This window comes from Penaeus chinensis, chromosome 5 (assembly GCF_019202785.1).
Source record: "Penaeus chinensis breed Huanghai No. 1 chromosome 5, ASM1920278v2, whole genome shotgun sequence".
Lineage (NCBI taxonomy): Eukaryota > Metazoa > Arthropoda > Malacostraca > Decapoda > Penaeidae > Penaeus > Penaeus chinensis.
Genome location: NC_061823.1, coordinates 38,813,329 through 38,818,328, shown reverse-complemented (window position 1 = coordinate 38,818,328; position 5,000 = coordinate 38,813,329). Strand labels below are relative to the sequence as shown.

General features: G+C 45.2%; 1 protein-coding gene across 1 annotated transcript in view; it reads left to right on the top strand.

Annotated features, from left to right (window-relative positions):
• The window catches only part of LOC125025608, a 9,497-nt gene that overhangs the window by 1,918 nt on the left and 2,579 nt on the right, over window positions 1-5,000 (top strand). The gene's annotated exons all lie outside the window — the stretch shown is intronic.

Genomic DNA, 5,000 nt, shown 5'->3' with positions numbered 1-5,000 from the left:
GAGAGGAGGAGGGAAAGGGGGAAGGGGTGGGGAGAGGAGGAGGGAAAGGGGGAGGGGGTGGGGAGAGGAAGAGGGAAAGGGGGAGGGGGTGGGGAGAGGAGGAGGGAAAGGGGGAGGGGGTGGGGAGAGGAGGAGGGAAAGGGGGAAGGGGTGGGGAGAGGAGGAGGGAAAGGGGGAGGGGGTGGGGAGAGGAGGAGGGAAAGGGGGAGGGGGGGGGGAGAGGAGGAGGGAAAGGGGGAGGGGGTGGGGAGAGGAGGAGGGAAAGGGGGAAGGGGAGGGGAGAGGAGGAGGGAAAGGGGGAAAGGGAGGTGGTGGGGAGAGGGGAAGGGGGAAGGGGAGAAAGGAAGGATGGGGAAGGGGGAGGGGAAGGGGGAAGGGTGGGGAAGGTGGAGGGTAATGGGGAGGGGAGAGGAGGAGGGAAAGGGGGAAGGGGAGGGGATGGGGAGAGGAGGAGGGAAAGGGGTGGGGAGAGGGGGAAGGGGAGGGGGTGGGGAGAGGGGAAGGGGGAAGGGGAGAAAGGAAGGATGGGGAAGGGGGAGGGGAAGGGGGAAGGGTGGGGAAGGTGGAGGGTAAGGGGGTGGGGAGAGGAGGAGGGAAAGGGGGAAGGGGAGGATATGGGGAGAGGAGGAGGGAAAGGGGTGGGGAGAGGGGGAAGGAAAAGGATAGGGAGAGGGGGAAGAAAGGGTGGGGAGGGGAAGAACTGGTGGGGGAAAGGGAAGGCGGGGAGGGCACTGGTGGGTAGGGGGTAGGAGAGGGAGTGGGGGAGAGGGGGAGGAGGAGGGAGAGGGGGAGGGAGAGGGGGGGGGAAGAGGGTAGGTGGGACTCGATATTCCCGAGAAGTTCCTGCCCTTTTCGAGGAACGGATGAGAACTATAATAAATTTAATCGTCCTCGGGTATGTGATTTTTTTTTTCTTTCTTTATCTCTCTCTTTCTTTCTTTCTTTCTTTCTTATTTTGGGAAGGACTATTTATGAGCATTCTAAATACAGACTTGTTTTTTTATTGTTGCTATTTTTTTGTTTGTTTGTTTTTTGGTTATGCGGAAGGATCTTGAAAATAAAGTTGCAAGTCTAAATTCATGATTATGCACGCCACTCCAGAATTCGTAGCGGCGAGTTGCAAAGTTGCAAAAAAATGCAACCGGGTATCTAATCTTCATCAAGTACGTATTCTCAGCAATATATCGTTTTTTTTTTTTTTTATCCCTCATTTTGTTTATTTTTTTGTATTGGGAGGAGGGAGGAGTTATGTATATATTTATGATGGTATATATATATGATAGGAGAAGAATATGAGAAATTACACACACACACACACACACACACACACACACACACACACACACACACACACACACACACACACACACACACACACACACACACACACACACACACACACATACACACACACACACATATATATATGTGTGTGTATATATATATATATATATATATATATACATATGACATTTATTGATTTATTTATGATGTATATATGATAGAAGAAAAAGAAGAAGAAGGAGAGAAAGAAGAAATTAAAAGAAAAAGATGAGGAAGAGGAAGCAGTAGGAGGAGGAGAGGAAGAAAAAGCCAGTGCATGCAACGCTTGCAATTCTTCCTCGCCAAGGCCAGAGGAAGATGCTGGCTGCTTGGAGATGCTGAGAGTAAGAGAAGATCTGATGTATCCTCTCGATGTAACTTTCCTTTCCCTGCGTTTCCGACGGCGCGCGGTCTAATCTTCCTTGATAAGATATTCCTTCTTTAACATCTAAAACAAAGCTGTTGTTCGTACGATAAGATGTGACCGCGGACGAAAGCCACTGCGGGCGTCGGTCGGGCTGTTGTTCGGTCTCTTTCGTTCTCTCGGTCCGGTTTTTTTTTTGTCTGTCTGTTAGCCTTGTTTGGTTATCGGGGTGGTTGCCTGTCTCGTGGTCTATCTGTCTGTCTGTCTGTATCTGTTTCTTTCTCTATGTCTCTTTCTGTTTCTTTCTGTTTCTTTCTCTCCCCGTCTCTCACTCTCTCTCTCTCTCTCTCTCTCTCTCTCTCTCTCTCTCTCTCTCTCTCTCTCTCTCTCTCTCTCTCTCTCTCTCTCTCTCTCTCTATCTATATATCTATCTATCTATCTATCTATCTCTCTATCTATCTCTCAATCTATCAATCTATCTATGACTCTCTCTTTGTGCCACCTTTTGTGTGTATGTGTGTTTGTACCTGTACGTTTACATATAATACACAAGAAGGCACCTTATTGTTCAGCCATCCGAACGTCCTGTCTCCCGCTCATCTCATGCCATTCTGTACTTTCTTTATCGCGTCTGAAAATCCGTTTGTCATGTTTACCGATTTGTAACCGTGCAGTTCGCTCGACGGTCTTTTTTATCAACAGACTCTTCTTATCTCCTGCCAATCACCTGCAACCTATTACTAATTTGTCTTTTTGTCTTTCTTTCGCGCTCTCTCTCTCTCTCTCTCTCTTTCTCTCTTTCTTTCTTTCTTTCTTTCTTTCTTTCTTTTCTATCTCTCTCTCTCTCTCTCTCTCTCTCTCTCTCTCTCTCTCTCTCTCTCTCTCTCTCTCTCTCTCTCTCTCTCTCTCTCTCTCTCTCTCTCTCTGCGTTGGCAATCGTATGCGAGTTCGTCCTGAGGGGAAAAAAACGATGCTTGTCTGAAGGGTAAGGGTGAATGGGGGGGGGAGGGGGGAAGGGGGGACGTGATCTGGGGGAAAGCAGTTTCGTCTGGCTTGGATTTGCTCTTCGTGTGGCGCCGCGGCTAGGGGTCAGCTGAGGGAAGCTTGGCGGGGGGGAAGAAGGTATTGTAGGGTTTGGGTAGGGTGGGTTGGGGGGGGGGGCGGGAACTGTGGGGTGTGTGTGTGGGGGGGGGGGGGAGGTTGATGTGGGTGGTGTTATTGTTATCCTCCTCTTCCTCTTCCTCCTCCTCCTGCTTCTTCTTCTTCTTCTTCTTCTTCTTCTCCTCCTCCTCCTCCTCCTCCTCCTCTCCTCCTCCTCCTCCTCCTCCTCCCGCACCCCCATCCCACTCTCACAAATACGTATTTAGTTGTTTTGGGGGCAATAACTAGCTAATCGCAAGGTCTCAATCTCGATATGCACACTTACCAGGTCCTCCGAAAAAAAGGGGTTCAGGGAGAGAATGGAGAGAGAGGAGGAGAAAGAGGGAGGGGGGAGAGGGAGGGGGAGAGGGAGTGGAGGAGAAAGGGGGAGAGGAAGAGGAACGGAGGAGAGAAAGGGAGAGGGGGAGAGGGAGAGATAGAGGAGAGGGAGAAGGAGGTAGCCACGGAAGATGGGAGACAGAAAGAGAAAGAGAAAGAGAGAGAACCACACAGCAATCGACTTCATGATACGCACTGGCATTCATAGCACCGCATCATATATATATATATATATATATATAGATAGATAGATAAATAGATAGATAGATAGATATAAAAGTCAAGCATTAGAAACAATTAAAGCCAGAGGCGGGTACATAAATAATTCCTAGCTTTTTACTCGATATCAGAATTTAATTACGCAGAGTTCTAGTCTTCGGGTAGAAAGATAAGGTATCTGATAATAAAAAAAAAAAAAAAAAAAAAAAAAACATATGCTTCGACTAGAAAGGATTCAGCGCGCGTGTGCAAAATTTTCATTCAGACTTCCTAGTTCTGTGCGAGAGAGAACACGTAGCTGCTGAACACCGCTGTTATTCTTTGATTTGTTCTGTCGCGTTGTTCCCTTTCTTTCTTCCCCCCCCCCTCCCCCTACACCCCATCCCCCTTACACCCCCTCCCTCGTGTTCTTGTGAGGGAGGTGTACATGTGATTTTACGCCGGTAAGTGACGATACGTTTCCGTTAGTGAGAGAGGGATGTTTGTTTATAGCGAGATCGTGCTTTTTTGTTTTTTCTTTTTCTTTCTTTCATGGTAGTTAGCTCGTTTTTCTTTTCTTTTTCTTTTTTCTCTTTCTCTCTCTCTCTTTCGTGTTCTCTCTCTTTCTCTCTCTCTCTCTCTCGTGCTCTCTCTCTCTCTCTCTCTCTCTCTCTCTCTCTCTCTCTCTCTCTCTCTCTCTCTCTCTCTCTCTCTCTCTCTCTCTCTCTCTCTCTCTCTCTCTCTCTTTATTTTTTATTACTTTTATTACCTTTGTTATTACCATTACTGTTGTTATTATTATAATCAGTCAACAGCATCATCATCGTTATTATTTACAAAAATTGTCGCCATACTTTAAATTTGCGGAGAAGCCACGCCCATCGACCATTTCTAAAAAGCTGATTGGTTCATTTCTTTAGGTCTCGGGTCAGTGTCCGCTTATTTACACTAAATTTCCTCACTATTTATTAAATAAAAACACTTGCTTTCCTTCTATGATGAATTTTTATAATTTGGGAAGATGAGGAATAAATATGATTTTGTAAGTAGTTACATTTTCAGGAAGAAGGTTTTTTTAAATGTTGAATTGGTAGATTCTGGTCGAAGTTAAGGTCAATGTCGTTTTCGAAAGATGTCATTGTTGTTATATTTTTTTTCACTCTTTCTTTTCTCTCTTTTTGTGGATACAAAATAAATAGAAACAAATGAGATCCAGTAAGTTGTTGTTTATGGTTTGCACAAGCTAGATAGATATTTTAATATTATTTAATTAATCAAAACACTAATGATGTACTACAGTTAATGGGGAGGAAAATGCTCATGAGAATAGCGGCATGGTTGCGCCAGTTATTTGAACACATTACCTCATATCAATTATTGCTTAAAAACCCATATAATCAATCCATTCGGTACTTAAGAATTCAGTTTATTACTTACAAAAGAACTGTATATCACCGACAGCTAAATATTCCAGAATTCTCTTGTGGCGCGCAATGTGGAACCGATCAGTGTGGCTGTTCGATTGAGTGTTCCGTCGTCAGTGTCATTACTTGTCCATATTTTCATTATTAAGCTATTATTATCATTGTTCTGATCACTTATTATCATTATTGTTATTATTATTATTATCATGTTG